Below are 18,935 nucleotides of genomic sequence, written 5' to 3'. Positions count from 1 at the left end.
CTTAGCGGGAAATGTGGAAGTTATCTCACTGTTGCTGTGATTACAGGTTGTGTGTTTATTATAGCTTTAATCATGTCTACATTCTTTCTCAGAAGGAGCTGTTTGAAGCCTGCAGAATGCTGAGGTTTGGACACATTTCTGAGGTATGCCACCACAGCTTCTGATTGGGCAGCCGCTCTCAGACCATGTAGGCCTGTTGCTGTTGACTCACCAGAGGGCAGCAACTTGGAAGCTTGATGTCAGCATGCAAGAATGTCAGGCTGCTCTCTCTGGCAACCACCCTCCAGCCCCCCCTAAACTCCTTGCTCAACCCAAAGCTCAGCAAGGCTGCCTAGGTTTGCACTCTGGCCAGCCTCTGGCCTGGGCTTTTCACTGGTTATCATGCTCCAGCAAAACAGAAACAAAAGCAAGGGGACAAAGAAAAGATCCAGAGGTTGTTGGCAGCACTAAACTCTGCTTGTGATGGGGATATATGTCACACACACACACACACACACACACACACACACACTTTTTTTTCCAATAGGAAACACTAGAATGCAGGATGTAATCTGTCAGCAGGAATAAGCAAGATTTCTAAATTATGGAGGCATTATATGCTACGGTACTCCTGGTTATTTGATTTGCCAAATTCCCCATAGCTCTGACTACTCCAACTGAAGCATTCAATTGGACTTAGGACTGTCGCCGAGGTGTTTTACAATCCCATGATCTGAAAGAACTGGGGACTTTTTCTTTTAAGGGAAGTGGCTTCCTGGTGCTCATGTGGCATGACAGAGCTGCCAGACAGCTTGCAGCCCAGATCTGTGAGTGTCTACTTTTGAACACTACCTAGTTTCCAATCTCCTGACCTTAGTATCATCCTTCATTTAACAGAAAAGAGTCATGTGTCTGTGTTCATTAAAGTGCCAGTGTTCACAGAGTCTTTACCACGGTTGTTGTGGTTTTAGGCAACTGAAAGCAATAAACCTATTAAGAGATCCATGGATCCAGGTAGATCCATGGCCAAGGTCAAGCAATCAATTATATGATACAGAAAACCAAGGTAGAGTTGGTGACCTGGAGGAACTAAGTATTCCTTAAAATGTGCGGAGGTCCAGAGACTAAGGTCATTTGATTCCCTTAGCAAACCAGGATTGAGATAAAACTGCCCTCTTGAGTCCTGTCTTCATTTTATTTCTTTAGCCTGATGAATGGCTACAACCTCAACTCCTTGTTCTGTCTCCGTGACCTCCAAGATTATCCAGTCTGGCTAATGCAGTGGGTAAATCCCTCCCCTCAAATATTCCTCCTAATCCTCCAAGCTTGAAAATGTGACCTTTATGAAAAAAAAAAAAGAAAAACAAACCTTAAGGATTAGCTCAATATGAATTAACTCGTTGGTCCAGGTAGGCAAGAAGTCCAGTAATAAGTGTCCTTGTAGAAGCAGCCAGCGGAGAGGCTAAGGGACAATAGGAGATGGCAGACACTGTAGAGGTAACTTCCAGACAAAACCTTTTTATAGACACTGAGAGTTCAGCAAATCCTCCCATAGAGCTTCTGGGAGGGGCAAGGTCCTGCTGATGTCCTGACTGAATTTCTAACCCATAGAACTGTACATTGATTTCTGTTGTTTGAAAGCCATGGAGTTTGTAGCAACTGGATGATAGATAGAGATATTACCAGTTACAAATCCTATGTCATATGAGGAATAATACACACAATACAGGTCTGGGTGGGAAATTCCTAGTTTTAATGTCCTTTATGGGTGTTCATGAGTCAGCTAGGCATGGTACTTCATGCCTTCACTCCTAGCATCCCGGAGACTCAAGTAGGATAGCCATTAATTACAAGGCCAGTCTGAACTGACTAGTAAGTTCTGGCCATCCTGAGGACATAGCAAGTCCTTATATCTCTCTATCAAAAAAAACCCTAATTAAATAATTAATATTCAGTATGACAACTGACAGCTTGAAAGGCAAGCAAATACCAGAAAATACTAGCTCTTCACAAAAGAGAGACGCTACGTCCTATCAGAAGGGAGTGCCCATCATTTCTGTTCATCTCACTGATACTGTTGACGACATGGCTCAGTCTGGACAAATCTTGCCTGTTTTACTGAATTGTTACTTTAAATTTCCTGCATTTTAAGTGTTGGTTCAAAATCCAAAGAGGCAAAGGGCACTCTGCGGGCATGACCAAACATTTCTAAGTTCTGAGATGTGACCACAGTGGCCAGCTGTGGTTCATGAACTAACTGACCCTTTAGAAAATACTGAAGATGTGCATGACAGCCAAGAATCAAGGCCTGCTTTCCTCTTCTCCCCTCCCCCAGTTCCTTACAGTCACCATCACTTACCCTGTGGGCAGACAGAAGGGCTCTGTTGAAGCCTGAAATAGTGATCTGCTGCATCTTTATTGGGATTTTCTCTTTCTTTTTCTGTGATGGTTTAATTTGTACTCTATCCATTTAAAAATATCCAGGAGTGGTGTGTGTGTGTGTGTGTGTGTGTGTGTGTGTGTGTGTGTGTGTGTGTGAGAGAGAGAGAGAGAGAGAGAGAGAGAGAGAGAGAGAGAGAGAGAGAGAGACAAGACAGACAGACAGAGCGATACAGACAGAGACAGTGACAGATTTTTTTCAATCAGGGAGAACTGAAAATCCAAAGTCATTTTTTTCTAACCATTCATCATAAGCATTAACACACATTTACTCAAAGGGCAGGTATTTCAGGTAAAATATAAGCTATAAACCGAGAAAAAACTTTAAAACTGGCACTGCCTCCTCCAGCTTCCAATGTCAGTGTAAGTGTCCTGTGGTGATTTGAAAGTAAGGTCTAACTCAGTGAAATGACTTTTCCTATCTGTTCATGAAGGTGGCCAGGAAGAATATGCAGGACAATGAAAATGCTACAAAAGCTAAGATTCATACGTCAGCTGTTAGGGAAGACCACAATGAGGAGGGAACCCATCCATTTTCATAATAGAACTTTTTGTCATGGAAACAGTCTTCAAAAAGAGATACCCCTGAAGGCTCCCTCTGAAAGTGAGAGGGATTTAAAATAATTTCAGGAGTATAGGGAGAAATGAGTCCTCTTGCTAATGTACTCTAATCCACAAATGAAAATTAAGAATACCCAAAACTCTAATCAATAACAAAATGACAGGCAAACCAAATTTTTTAATTGGCAAAAGATTTAAGTAGACGTTTCACCAAAGATGATGATGAATGGCTCATAAACACTGAAGACATACTAGACATCCATATTCGTCAGAAAAATGCCAATGAAACCACTAGACTTAAGTCTGTCAAAAGCAAAAAAACTGGACACAAGAATGAGAAGTGGGGACCCTTGGACATTTTTCACTGGATATAAAATGACATAGACACTTTGAAAATCAAGTTGACAGTTCCATGAATAGTCAAATAGTGGTTATCCATATAACAGTCTACTACTCTATGAGGTACACCTAAGAGGGGAAAAATACATTCACGCAAAGACGTAAGCAGGAATATTTAACAGGAATTACTCATCGCAGGCAAGTGGGAGGGAAAGCTGAGATGTCCTTCAACCACTGAATGGAAAAACAAAATATGCCATATGGCTTTTCCACACACTACTCATTATCTGCAGAGAGACTAAAGCTGATACCATTTATGGGTCTGAAAAACATACTAGAGGAATGATAACTCCTTCTATATAAGATATTCCATATAAAATCCCTTCTATATAAAATATAAAAATGTAAAGCCATTTACAAAACACGTGTCAGTGGTTCCTTGAGGCTAGGGGTAAAAGCAGGCATGCAGAGCATTAGGACGGTGAAACTGTTCCCAAATGACTGTGATGTTGGATATATGTACTGAAACTCACTGCACTGTGCTCTTAGAGCAGTGGTTTTCAACCTTCCTAGTGCTATGACCTTTTAATACAGTTTCTCATGTTGTGGGGACCCCAGCCATAAAATTAACTTCATTGCTACTCCATAACTGTAATTTCCCTACTGTTATGAATTGTAACGTGAGTTCTAGGGCAGACTAGTCTACCTAGCAAGTTCCAGGACAGCTAGAGCTATGTAATAGAGACCCTGTCTCAAAAAACAAACACAAACAAATTTAAAAAAAATGTGATATAACACTCTTTCAAACAATCTCCCAGCATCAAACACAGACCCTTTCATGCCTAGCCACCTATCCTGCCAATTTCCCAGAGTTCTCCATTTTCATTCCCTTTTCTTCATCTACTTAAACTCCTTCGCAGTCTTCCTTTGCTTCAGGGTAAAGTCTAACTCAATTTCACAAGCCCCTTTCCCAGTTCTTGCCTCATTTCTCTCCACTCCTCTGGGCTCCAAGCATGCCAAACTCCTGGCTAGTCCTCAGAAATGGAGGGCTCTCTTAGAACTTCGTGCTTTTGTACATGCTGTTCCCACTGCTAGGAATGCACTTAAACCCCTCTTCTGCTGGCTAAATACCATTTGTCCTCAAAGACCCATCTCTGGGAAAGCTGCCACAAACTTCCCCAGTCTAAAGAAATGTCCTCTCTGAATGCCAGGCTGTCTGTGCTTAGCTCTACCAAAAGTGCTTCTCGCTAGTATTTGGCCTCTTTGCCTTCTTGCTTGTCTTCACTACTGTTGCTTTTCTCCCATGAGAAAGCATTGCCACAGTGCCTGGAGCATGGTAAGCGCTCGACTCCGTGAAGCAAATCAACGTGTCCTTTGGTCTCTAGGTGTAATTACCACATCCTGGTATGGAAGGTGTGGTCAGCACAGTACAGGAGAAAGGACACTGGCTCAGAGGTGAGAAGATGCAGTCGTGGGCTCCGACACACTGACTGCCTCTCTGATCTTAGATCAGGCAGTTTTCCAATACTTGGTTTTTCTCTTGTAAAAAGCTGTTCGCTGTTGCCCATTTGGAAGGGCTGCCGAAGGGACTAAAATGAAGAGAGCATCTAAAGTCATTGTCAAGGTTGGCACTGTAAGCGTGGCAGCTTTCAGTGTCTGGAACATCTCCTGAAGAAGGGATTGTATGTTCCCGAAAGCAAACACACTGTTGGCCGTGTTGCGACATCAAGTGGAGTTTGTTTTTCCATTTTTGCCTTATTTTTCAAAAGGAATGATACACTGTGTTTCAAACAAATCAGGTAACAAAAGATGCTTTACCTAATTGTTACAACCTTAGCCTTCCCCAACCTCTGTAGATAATCACCTTCAAGAAGATTCTTTCCCTCCTTCCAATGTTTTAGCTTTAAATAGTAACAGTTATAAAGACATTACCTTGTGCTCTTGTGTAACATAAAATGCACACTGCTATGTCTATATTGTTGAGAGTGTATTGTTATTGTTTTATCATAATATTTAAATAGACTGGAACCTTCTAAATTTGTGCAGGATCTTGATCAAGGACACCAGTGTGTGGGAAAGGAGGCATTATTCTCTGCTTCACATCTCAGCTTTGAACTGTGAGTGAGAGGTGAAGTTTGACTCACAGCCTCAGCTCTTTCTAAAGGGGAACCACAAAGAGACTACATGACTGAAATGGTGAAAGACATCCTGAACGTCACTGCAGGCCACAGTCAACGTGGCAAGCACGTGAAGAGGTCGGTTTCCTTGACTGAGATCAGAATGCTACCCAGGGCACCCGCGCATGAACAGGGTGTGCTCAGCACTACCGCTTCCCTAGCTGGTTTTCATCTTAAGAATAGCATGTTCCTGAGGAACCTTCAGCTATAAAAGAACAATGCTTAGAATTATCATCAAGTTCCATTTGAGGGCTGCATTTCATTAATGCCCTCATTCATTCATTTCTAGTCAATGTCTACATGGAAATCTAGAATTGGTATCATAATGAGTTCATTTGGACTTAGTAAATAGTTATTTTCTTAATTGTGTAGCTGAAGTTTTCTCCAGTCCTGCCTGGCCCACAATCAGGACAAATCTCTCTTACCCGCCAGTCCCACAGCCACTTAGACCCAACTGAGTAAACACACAGAGACTTATATTGCTTACAAAGTGTATGGCTGCAGCAGACTTCTTGTTATCTAGTTCTTATATCTTAAATGAACCCATTTCTATTCATCTATAAGTTGCCACATACCTTGTGGCTTAGCAGTATCTAACATGTTGCTTCTAATCACCGCAGCTGGCAGTGTCTCCTGACTCAGCCTTCCTGTTCCCAGAATTCTCTTCTCTGCTTGTCCCGCCTATATGTCCTGCCTGGCTACTGGCCAATCAGCATTTTATTTATACAGAGCAATATCCACAGCAAGTTTGTCTGTAACAGTAAGTGATAAAGTTACAAGCACCAAGTTATTAAAAGTTTGGCAATATGTGGACACTGGAATAACAGGCGTGTACTTTGTGGGCAAGTGTGACTGTGGCCCAGGTTGCTTTTATCCTCTCTCCTTGGCTTTGATTGTTTTTCCTCAGACAGCCCTGAGTCAGTTACCTGAAACCCTTGAACCTTTGAGTGTATAACTTCAGTTAACTGCCACACTCCACTCACAGATCTCTGCCATTGCTTTTATTAAAGATCTTCATGTGAGCTGAGAACCAGAGAGCCTAAGGAGAAATCCAATGGACTGGCCAAGCAGAAGCAATAGATTCACCATCTCACACTGAGAAAATTACTGTCACGCCAACTCAATTTGCCATGCACACGTACGTCAGAAGGCAGACGGGTGTGTGATTCTGGACTTTGAGCTTCTTGAATAGAGACTATCCCATATTGCTTCCTTAAACATCCAGCCCAGGCCTAACTAACAAGGGGCACTCAAATATCCTTGCAAAGTCTATTTCTTGAAAGTATTTATATTTCATCACCTCTGGAGTTACTTCATTCTATGATTTCCTCTAAGCAGTTTTTCCTTCTGTATTCCGGTCATTTCAGGCTACTTTTAGCGTGTACCCCAAAAGATGGTGGATAACTCTGTGTTTATAGAACCAATTGCCTTTGTGGTTTCTCTTCTGTTCCCTTCACTTTTGTGCATATGACTGAACAGTCCTGAGTCTAACAAGGTAGCTTCTAAGTCTTTTTCTTTAACTGCCTTCAGATCTTTATCCAAACTATCTTGTAAGGATCTTGCAGAGGTCAAAACCATACATATATACAGTTCCTATTTGTGCAAATAAAAGGTAACATATCTCCTAGTGATGATCATGATTTACGTTTTAATTTAATGTAATTGTTTTAAGTCAGAATCTCTCCAGTGACCTCTTGGCCTTCTTTTGGCAAACAAGAGCTCAATGGCAGTGCAATTCCTTCTTCTTCTTCAGGTTTCCTTCCCCCCTCGGGTGTGATTACGAGCACTCTCCCTTATCTACAAGGATTTCTTCCAACCCTGGCTACCAGCATCCCATATTATAAGACAGTACACAATTCACTGCTTTCACTAAGAATGATATTAAAACTAGAAACTTATCTTTCAGTCCTCCCTAAAATTAATCCTTGAATGTTTTGCACCTAATTTCTACCCTCGGAGTTTAATGATATTTGCAGAGTGCTTAAGTCTTGGAAGCATTGTTTTAAGTAAATTATACTATTTGTAGCCATATAATCCTAAAAAAAAAACCCTTTGACATCCACACTACATTGTTCTTATCTTACAAATTAGTCAACAGTGCCATAGTTCAGTTTATTAATTTGCCATAAGTCATAAAGTTTTATGACTAAAAGCTCTGCCTAAAACTTGGGTTTAATGGAGAAGGGAGAAAGACAACCTCCTTCGAAGTGACCCTAGCTGGAGCTAGGAGCCTACCCTACTCAGAGCTTTTTCCACCAACAGCAGTGTGGCTTTGAATGAATGTTCAAGCTCCTGAAGCCCAGAACTAAACAGCTATAATCTGAAGGCAAAAACATGGCTTCTTGCATGAAGCCAATACAGACATGGATGGGAAGTACTTGGCTGGCTGACAGCACATAACAAATGCTCTCTCTCCACCCAGCTAGTCCTCGACTTTCAGGTCACCACAGCCGTGAAAGAGTCATCCCTAAAAGCCATAAGGTTTGCTTCCCAGCTCGGTCCTGTGGCAGCTGTATGAGCTGGAGCCTGTTTTCTATCAATCCTAAAACCCACTGTTGGTGTTAAATGAGATCACATTTGAAAGGCAATTAGCACAGAGCCTGACATAGGATGAATGCTCAGTAAATGACAATTTGATGAGCAATATGACAATGCTGATGGAAAAGAAGAAGACGGAGTCGTGGAGGGATTGCAATACTTCAGTGCAATTCTCCCTTCCCCATTAAAAAAGGAAAAGAAAAAACAGCAGCTTTCCAGAACCATAGATATGGGAAAGCTATTCACTACTTCCTCAAGTGAGATAGATGATTACGTCTCCAGACTTTACCTTTAGGACAATGGTTTCAGTCTCCTAATGTGTGAGCCAAGCTGGGATTGATTGAAATTTCAAATGACAGTGAAAGGGATGTAGCTCAGGGATCCAGCAGCCTAGACCTTAAACTGGTTCTTGGGTAAGTTTAAGTTGGGAGCCCCAGGACCACACTAAGACACACTATGTTTACTGAATTTTTAAAAATCTAGATGGAATCATTAGTGAAATTTAAGGTTGGCTTTTGCTTTAAGGACATTATTTATGAGGGAATATCTGCCATTGTTCACCAACTCAAAGCATTTGTGTAAATGGCACACAGTTTAATCATTGAGAATAAAATCAACAATAAAAGATATTCCTTTGAATTACATATGTACATATATACAGAGATGTGTATATATTATATACCCTTAAGAATACTGATCTCAGTGATTTGGAGTTTTCTTAAAAAGAACTTTCAGTCTATTCTTATTACTTCATGTGGCTTATTCTTAACCTCCAGCCCTTGCAACACTATGTATGCATGGTCACATCAAATATTTTTGATCATTCAATGAGAGAAAATGATTTTGTGTTTTCCATAACCCAAAGGGGGCTCATCTTGTTTTGTTAAAATTACATTCCCACATATTCATCAAGAATGCCTTAATGCATTTCACAAAGTTCAGCTAATATCTCCAACATTAGTAAAGAAAATGTATACACAGATGACCCACTCCTTAAATTAAGCAGCTGAAAGAGTTCACATCTTTATAGGCCACAGACAAAGGCAATATTATGATTTAATTAACATCAAATTAAATTATGTGCTCAAATCACTGTAACATACCCATCATTGACTAAATTTAGTTGATTTTTGTTTGTTTTTGAAAAAGCAACTTTCAAAGATAAAAATAATGAAATTTTCATATTTCATCTGTGGCTACTATGAATTCCTGGTATTACTAAGAGATTAACTCTAAAATCCTTCCAGAGACAAAATGAAGCTCAAAATCCAGTAAAGCACATAACTTCATTCTTACTGGCATTAGAAAACATTTTTGAGACATTTGGTAATTTTGAGATATCTTTGGCCAAGTCATGAGTAAACATGTAACTGAAGAAAAGTGGCGGGTGAATCTCAATATAAAACAAGGGGCTTCACTGAAGACGAACATTGGAACCTTCTGTGCGGTTTTTCTGGTATTTTTCTAAAATCTGCTGTGTAAAAATTTATGTCCTGTTAAAACAATCAGTTTTTGATATTTTTTCAACCACTTTTTTTTCTTGTTTGAGAATTTCACGCATGCGTATAGTATGTTTGTCTATACCTTTAACTCACACGTTTCTTTCAAGTTTGACTTCACCATCTATAATTGTTTGAAATTAACTACTGTCTCAATATAATAATAAAGTTAAATTAAAACTTGAGAAATGTATTAAGTTTATGATTTTTAGTTTTATAAGCTAACTGAATTTGTTCTGAAAACTAGAGTGTGTCTCCTTAGATCTACAGCTAAATTTTAAAATATTATCTTTTGAAATTAGAGATTAAAATGGTCTACTTAATGTTGTGGTTCACCCCATGCCTTTTAAAGGGAGAATTATTTGACTGGAAAAATGTGTGGGGTGGTTTTTTAAGAACAAATAGGCCACCACAAATTATAATCATGTGATACTTATATGCTCACTTGTAAGAAGTAAGTGCCTATTTGAGTTTCTCTTTAGTTTGACAAACAGGTATGTTGTGCACTACTGTTGCTGATCCATCCAGACACTCAAGTTCAGACAAAAGCAATCCAGTGTTCTCAGTCATTTTTGTTTATTTTAGCAAAACAACCCATGTGAACTCCACCCAAGCCTGGGAGTCTGCGTGCCCAGAGACAATTTTACTAGGTACATTCAGTGGTGTTTAAAGTTCACAAGGATGGCTTTAAGGGTTGGTCAATTTTCTTTTATAGGGTTTGACCTCATTTTTGGAGCCTCTTTGGAAGGCAGTATCAGGGAAACTTATATGTGTTCAAAGCAGCCATGGAGTAGAAAGGAGTGCTCCAGTTCAGCACATTTAAATTAACACACTACTCTTAGTCATTGACAGATATATTAAAAAACAAAAACAAAAACATGTTTTACATTCAACCATGGTTTTCAGTGAACTGAATCAAACTGTATGAGTGTAGTAAGGCACATGCGAAACATACAGAATGCTATTTAGTGCCCTCAACTTCTGAACTGTGAAAACACTGTTGTACACACGTATGATCATATCTCTGTATAATGGTGCATGTGTGATCATATGTATATGAATACAATCATGTTTTTGCGTGAGCAAAAGAACTAGAGCTTATCAGAAATTCTCAGTGGATCACATGAGCCCACAGAATTCAACACTACTGAAGGGAATTAGAAATGGTTATTTTTTCTTTGCGTGTATATACATGATGTATATATATAGTGTGGATATATATATAAAGTAAAACTTTGCAATACTGCTTCCATGACCTTCCATAATCTGAGCAATTGAGGGCTGCTTCCTAGGCTGCCTCTTCTCCTGGCGGGGGAGGGAGTCCCTTTGAATTTACTCTAGCAGGTACTGCTTGGGACAAGAGGCTATACAGAGGAGTCTGCATAGGGCAGTTAGTACCACAGCAGGGGAGCACTGCTGGGCTACTGGGTGGCATAGAGGTGATGTTAGATACATCAAATAGTAAAGGACTCCACTTTGACAGTTTCTTGTAGTTCTTGGGATTATCGAAACAAATAGACCTAATTGGTAGTGAAATAATTTTACCACTTCCGTCACACTTTTTTCAATAGGAAGAACAGCCTCCTACAGTCTTCACTGATAATTGTATCTGACAAGAGAGTAATAATTGGTCCATGGCATTTCTTTTGATGATAATCTTCCTTTAAAGACAAATGATCCTGGCTTTCAATTTATAGTAAAATAGAAAGTTCCTGTTTAAATAAATGGATCTAATTTATAAAAGAAAGGGAATAACAAATTATAGAAATGATCCTGAAAGTATAGGAGCTGTTGGTAGTTAGCAGCTGCCAGGAAAGGAAGAGTTAGCTTTCTTTAAGCGTCTGGCTCTTGGGAGGTCTAGCATGCTCCATTCTAGCATGGCCACATACCTAACAGTAAACAGGTAGCCCTATTGGGACTAGATGAGTTCTTTATTTTTTTTTAATGGGGTCATAAAGTTGAGTAAGTATGGAAAGAGGTAATAGATCTGGAAGAAGAAGGGGGGTTAATATGATCAAAATATAATGTATGCAGTCCTCAAAGACTCAATAAATTTATTTTAATTTATGAAAATAAAGTGACATTTGCAGAAAAATAGATGAACCTAGAAATTATTATGATAACTGAAATAACAGATTCAAAAGGAAAAATAATAAATGTTTCATCTTATTTTCATATCTTAAGTTTGGAGCTTTATGTATGAGCTAAAATTCACATGTACAAGCACACAGTTAAATTTTAGAAACTATAACTACATTGCTAAAATCTTTGAAAACATGATGCAAATATAAGTGATATTTTTATTATTACAAAGTATCAAGATTTGTAATTATCAAATAAAAATGTAAATGTATGTATGTGAGGTTTGCTCATTTTTCTGTTTTATTACTATAAGATAGTATTCATTTCAAATTTTTGATAAAATTAATATTAGTAAAATAAAAAAGAATGGGAATACTTTTATTACAGATGATTCAAGAACATGATAAAGTCACAAAGTAGTAGGTAAATGACAAATAGAATCCAGAAACAGTATGGGGCAGATGCACACAGGAGACAGTACTTTAACTGAAGTTTCCCGACAGGGTAAAATCTGAAAACAGGTAAACAAGTGCTCTCAGGGTTTACAAACACTGATTGATAATTGTTCTTTATTTTAAACTTTCAGATCCTGTGAGCCAGAGAAACACAATAGAGAAGAAAAGAAAGAGTTGTTACCATTTTCAGCATCCAATATCTTCTAATACTTACTCAGAGTGGTCACTTTTGGGGAAGTTAAGAAACAACATAAAATTTTGTATACATCTTCATCTTTTGATTTTAACTTACGAAAGAGATAAATGGAGTACTGTATCTTACCTGAAGTACAGGACTTGTACATGCTCAATATGGCTCTGATGAGTAAATTTAGTTCCAAAAAAAAAAAATTGAAATGGGCTATAAGAATCTACCTCATGCTCCTCAGGTATTTGTGTTTTAAATGCTTTCAAAGGTTAAATTTTTGGCTGTATGCTCCATTCCACAATGAATAAAATAAAATAAAATGGTTAAGAAGGACCTGTTCTGAAGTCTGGAGTGACAGGAGTAACCATCCAACAGTTGGTGTTAGGCAGCTAAGCAGTGCCACATCCTCTGTATCTATTCTGATTTTTTTGTCCTAGCAACAATGTTTTGATAGAAACATTTTAATACCAATTTCAAAGATGTAGACTATGATCAAAGTACAATGGTATGCATGTATAAAGGTATCATGTGATGAAACCCATTATTTTTTTAAACAATATATATTTATTTTATGTATATGAGTACTCTGTTTTCATGCACACCAGAAGAGGGAATCAGATGCCATAACAGATGGTTGTGAGCCACCATGTGGGTGCCAGGAATTGAACCCAGGTCCTCTGGAAGAGCAGCCAGTGCTCTTAACCCCTGATTATTTTGTACAGCAACTTACGAAGGTATGTATGTATGTATGAACAAGGTCCAAAGAAGAGTAACTTACTAGAGTTTATAATGGCTGTTAGTAGTCAAGTGACAATTTGACTTCAGGTCTTTCTGATCCCAACATCCAGGCTCTCTCCACTAGACAATCCTGCCTCTTGGGTATTTGTACAGACACTTTTGAAGGACAAAATCAGGAAGTTATGGGGTGGAATCCAAGGAATGGAGCTAAGAGGTGTGGATAAACAGAAAAAGAGAAGTCAAATTCAAATCCAAAAAAAAAAGTAGGCATTAAGCATCTACTATGTGCCAGGAATTAAAAGACAGGAGACTGTGTACCTATCTCGACACACAAGGGAAGAGAAGGTGGTAAGGGATGGCTGGCAATTCCAAGACACCTGACAGCTAAAGAGAAGGGCTGTACGTGCGTTCTTTGGTGTGGAGCCAGAACAGGAGTAGGTGTGGTAGGGATAAACAGGCACACCCAAGGAACAAGAAACACACTGGCTGGGGCTGGGCTGGACTGGTGAGAAACACCTTTACAGTAAGAGTGCCTTTTCCCAGTTAGATGAGGTTCCCTTGCTCTCACTTGTATATGCTGGAGCCAAGCCAGACACCCAACTCTTACTGATACACATCTTTCTGCTTGAATATAAGTATAGCCCAAATATTTTAAACACCGGTAGAGAGTCTTACCATGTTCCCTTTGGAAAGGCCATCTCCATGTCAGCATGTCTGTGGCCTCAGACCAGAATGCTGAGGCAGTGCAGCCAAAGCTGCCATCTGGGCCAGTGTTACCTTAGCTATCTGTCACTTACGGAGATTAAGTAGGATTGCCAGGGTTGTTGGTCCAGATGGTGCCACTCGGTTTCAACTGCATGGTTCATCATATGGAAAAGACTGCAATTTTTTTTTTTTTTAGCATATCAGCTTAACCCTCCAGGCTTTGTAATGACCTGACCTGTGTGTTTCTTACTAATGCATCCCACACTTGCCAGTGTTTCCAAGAAAAGATAACAGATAGATGTCTGTGTTTATCCAAAACTAAAGAGAGTCAGCATTGGCATTGAAACATCTCTTCTATCTGGGCTACCAAGAGCTCATGTTATAATCAGTGCCAAAATGAATATGCCTCCCGAGCATATTGGAAGGGACTGGGGGGACGGCTTCATGGGTAGAGCCTTGCTGCACTACCAAGAGGACCTGAATTTGGACTCCCCAGCACCCATTCAAAAGCTGATCTGGTAGCACACATCTGTAATCCCAGGACTGAGGAAGCAAAGACAGAGATCCCTAGACCTCCCTAGCCGGCCAGCCTAACTAAGTCAGTGAGTTCTGGTTCAGCCAGGGACCCTACCTCCATTGTTATTTCCTAGCTTATTGAAGAGTGGTTGAGGGAGATAACCAGCTTAGACCTCTGTTCTTCATATGCATACACATACACACATACACACACATGCTTACACCCTGCACACACATATGTGCACACTTATAAATGTGTACATATACACGTACACCACAGAGAGAGGGGGAGAGAGAGAGAGAGAGAGAGAGAGAGAGAGAGAGAGAGAGAGAGAGAGAGAGAGAGAAGAGAAGAGAAGAGAAGAGAAGAGAAGAGAAGAGAAGAGAAGAGAAGAGAAGAGAAGAGAAGAGAAGAGAAAGAAGTGGAGAGAATATTTGGAGGCAAAGCATGCAGAGACAGAACACAGTGTCACATCCCTCTCCACCCTGTTTTGAGAGTACAAGAAAATGCAGATGACCCATATGGCCCTGGACAAAGGTGGTTAGGTACTTTGATCAGTCCAATTATACTGATCCTTGGGAAGCCACTTAAGCCCACTTTCTTAAAGAATAAGATTAAGAAAGTAGCTCACTTCTCATAAAAACCCTGAAATCATTTTTGAAATGAATTTTTCTATGTTTAGACAAAATTTAGAATTACTCTGTCTGCAGAATATGTATTAGTCATAAGTCATACCGATTCCTTTACAGTAGTATATAGAACTTCACTCTCTCACCCAAGAGACACTTACCATGAATGTTCAAAAGCTCTGAGTCAGACACTTGGATCCAGTTTTGGCTCAAAGGCTGGTAATGTAGTTTAGTCATATACTTTTTTTCTGAGCATGTGTAACTTGATCAAAAAGAAAAAACAAAAACAAAATGTGGCTTAATGCTTTGACTCTGTACTACCTTGGGCAACTTATATAACCTCCCTAAATCTCTTCACCTAAAACTTTAGGCTCTAAAGCATGAAGGTAATAAATTTTGCCTTAGAGGGTTGCTTGTTTAAACCTAGGAGCTGATCCAAATAAATACTGATAATAGTATGTGACTCATTTTTATTATTTGTGAATTTCATATATGCATATAAATATGCTTTGATCAAATGCCCTCCCCATATCTTCCCTTCCAAATCCTCTCCTATACCCCCACTACTTTTCCCTCTCAACTTCATGTGTTCTGTTTTTTTAAACCCATTTAGGTCTGCCAGTATGTGCATGAGAGTATGTGCATAGGAGTACTGGAGGTCTCTCAGCTGCATGCATGAAAAACAGAGTTACTCTCCCCCAGGAGCCATTACTTGGCATTAGCATCTCATCTAGAGGGAGGATTTCATGAGGCCTCTTCCCAATTCATACTGGGCTTTTTGCTGGCTTGCTCTTGTGTGGGTCTTATACCTGCAGTCACAGCCACTATGTGTTTATGTGTGCAACAGCCCTGTCATGCCCAGCAAATATTGTTTCACCACAAACGTCCACTAGCTCTGGCTCGTATGATCTCTCTGCTCCCATCCATCCTACTATGATGCCTGAGCCTTAGGGTGGAAAGGCTGTAATATAGACCTCTTATTTAGAACTGACCACTGAATAGTCTCTTACTCTCTGTCCATTGGCCAGTTGTGGGTCTTTCTACTAATTGTCATCTACTACAAAAAGAAGCTCTTCTGCTGCAAGTACAGTACTAATCTGAGTATGAAGGAAAAAACCTTAGCAGTAATTTAATATTATGTTTGTTTAGTGGAATAATAGTATTGTATTCTCCCCTAGGCCTATGACCTAGCCAGTTACATTTGGCCCAGTTAACAGTACCAAGTATGAGTTCTGCCTTATAGAGTGAGCTTTAATTCCAACCAGGAAGTTATTGGTGGCTCTCATTTGTGCCACTAATGTACAAGTGGGCATTCCTTGCCAGCCAGTCATTATTTTCTCTCACAGAGTTCATAGCTAGGTACAATTGATGAATGCTTTTCTCCCAGTGACATAAAGAGAAACTTCCAGCACTATGGAAGTTAGCCAGGTTGGTGCCAGATTGATTTATCCATGTTCTATGACTCAAGCATATGGTGTTTTTGGCAATAGCATCTTACTTTCAGGTTCTGGAGAATAACCAAGAGCAATGCCTTTCACGTTTCTGGGATCTAAAGGACTATACAGAAATGCAAATTTGTTTGTTGGATGGTTGGCTGATTTTTTTTTTTTTATCATGGGGTCTCTCTATATAGTCCTGGCTGTCCTGGAGCTTGCTATGCAGACCAGGATGGCCTTGAACTCACAGAGATCCTCCTGCCATTGCCCCTGGGTGTTGAGATTAAAGGTACGTGTTACCACATCCAGCTACAACTTAATTTTTAAAACGAAATGGACTGAATAAAAGATTATAAAGATAGTTACTTAAGAGTCATTATTTGATAATTGAGAGAAATTTGAAGGATTGGGTTCTCTGAGTGCTCTGTAAAATATAGAGTACAATCTGTATGTTGTGTGTGTTATTTCAAGGCTGACCATTTGGTATCAGACAACCAATTGGAAGGCTATGTCTCCTGGTCTGAGCATTCTCTATCTTCCTATAATTCTTTGTGTAAGGTTGAGATTTTCCCCCTTCCATGTTACCATATCTAGCAACATTATACAAACCAATAGGCTATACTTATATATTTAGGAATATACATATATGTAACAACAATTAAGAAAAAGAGGATATGAATTTAGAAGAGAGAGACAGGGAGTACATGGAAGGAACTGGGAGCAGTCAGGGGAAGGGAGAAAATGCTATAATTTTATTTTAATTTCAGAAAATAAAAATTAAAATAATAAAATTAGCTATAGAGCAACTATCCCCCAAAACATCAATTTCCTCCATATTGGCAGTCTCAACACTCAATAAAAGCTTTAAATATTCGTATTCAACCACCAACGGGACCAGTTCACCTCAACATCCCGAAACTGAACTCAGTATCTTACCCTCTAAATCCATTTCTATTTCCTAGCTTATTGAAGGCTGCCTAACTTTCATTCAGTCACAACATTCAGAAAGCTGGCTGCTGTGTTAAGCTTTCTCCATCTCTGTCACGGTACACCTCTATCTGACAGAACGTCAGTATCACTTAGGACATCCTGCAAAACACCAAACCCCACCCCAGATTCAGAAAGCCTGTAGTATGCCCTGAGAAGCTGAGCTAAAAATAAAATAGAGACCTTGTCTCAAGGGAGTAAGATGGAGAATAATAGACCAGCCTACCTAACATCCTCCTGTGTCTTCCACATGCACATGGATATTTACACTGGCACACATGTGGTATACATTACACACACACACACACACACACACACACACACACACACAATTAATTAAACAAAATCTCTTGGGAACTTGATTCTAACTGAGATTTGAGAGCTGCTGCTGTACCTCTTTATTTATTGTACTTCACATGCCTGCCCTCCACCCACCATCTCTGCTACAGCACCCTCGCCCCCAGGCCCTCCTAACTCATGTGAATACTGAAACGGCTCTCTATGTGCACATCCTACATCCAGTATATCCATTCGTCTATTTATCTAAGGACTTGTAGATGCACTAAACTGAACCCAGACCTTAACAAATATTAGCATGCAATCACGTGATTCCTCTTGCTTCCTCCATTGGGGCAAGCAGGACCCACAGTTAGAGCTCATCGACCGATTCTACTGCCTTTCTCCAGCCTGGATCCCAGTGGTGAGACAGCCTCTACAGACTGCACCTCTCAGTTCAGGTTCTTTTCCGTGGCTCACACCTAAGATCTGCCAAGATCATATGCCTTAGCCTAACGAGAATCTTTATTTTAACTTGGCTTATCCTCTGCCCCACTAGGATATACTCAAATGCCAATTAAATAGTCAAGTGCCCCATGTTTCAGAAAAAAAAAAAAAAAAATCGGTACTATCTCTGTGTTTCACACAGAGCCCAGTTTACCAGTTGTTTAATATTTGATACGCTCCATTCTAAAGTGAAGATCTGAGTCTTGACTAAGCCAATATCTAATCTAAGATCAGGCGTAAGTAAAGATTAAAGCGTTTGCCATCCACTTTTACATTATACACCGTAGTGCAGTCCTTGGAGATTCAGCTTCCATTGTGGTTCTGCCACTTCCCACATAAGTGAGCCTGGGCCTGTCCCTTGATACCTATGAGCCACACCATGGCGGCCTATAGGAGAAGAAAATCACACTCCTCCGTGAGGCTGAGGGCCCTGGCAGATTTGTGTGCCTGGCACTAAAGAGGTGTTCAGTCAACAGTTGTCGTTGCTATTGTTAGAAAAAGAACAGTGATGTTGTTGTGTGCCTCCAGGCAAGGTCATGACTGTGGATCTCTGAGTGGGGTGGGAGCTGCAGTTTAATGAACACAGGCCTTTCTCGGGACTTCCTTGAATCAGTTTGCAGAGTGCGCTCATGGTGAGACTGTTACGCATTTCTTCCCCACCTCCACTCTCAGCGCTACGAGCAAACTCTGGGCCATGCCAGGTCAGCTTGGCTAGGCTGGAGCTGTGTCCCAGGCCTACTTGTAATTATGTCTTTAAACCTGATTCTTTTTCCTCAGTCCAGATCAAGACTGAGCTTGTAGGTTATATGTGGACCTTAAGCCAAGAAGAACTTAGATGCCTCAAGTGTCAGCTACACCGTTTCAGATACTTAACTCTACCCTTT

General features: G+C 40.0%; 1 long non-coding RNA gene across 8 annotated transcripts in view; it reads right to left on the bottom strand.

The window, feature by feature from the left end:
* LOC121827286 (uncharacterized) overlaps positions 1-18,935 on the bottom strand; it is a 122,042-nt gene that overhangs the window by 19,621 nt on the left and 83,486 nt on the right. For 7 of the 8 annotated variants that reach the window (XR_013049186.1, XR_013049192.1, XR_013049187.1 and 4 more), the window contains 2 exons: positions 15,007-15,107; positions 13,035-13,201 (listed from right to left, as the gene is read on the bottom strand). This is a non-coding gene — a long non-coding RNA (uncharacterized LOC121827286). The remainder of the gene's footprint in view (positions 1-13,034; positions 13,202-15,006; positions 15,108-18,935) is intronic. The other variant, XR_006069487.2, reaches the window with a different exon arrangement.

The sequence above is a fragment of the Peromyscus maniculatus genome, chromosome 2 (assembly GCF_049852395.1).
Source record: "Peromyscus maniculatus bairdii isolate BWxNUB_F1_BW_parent chromosome 2, HU_Pman_BW_mat_3.1, whole genome shotgun sequence".
Lineage (NCBI taxonomy): Eukaryota > Metazoa > Chordata > Mammalia > Rodentia > Cricetidae > Peromyscus > Peromyscus maniculatus.
The sequence above is the reverse complement of the archived record's forward strand: the minus strand, read 5'-3'. Positions and strand labels throughout refer to the sequence as shown.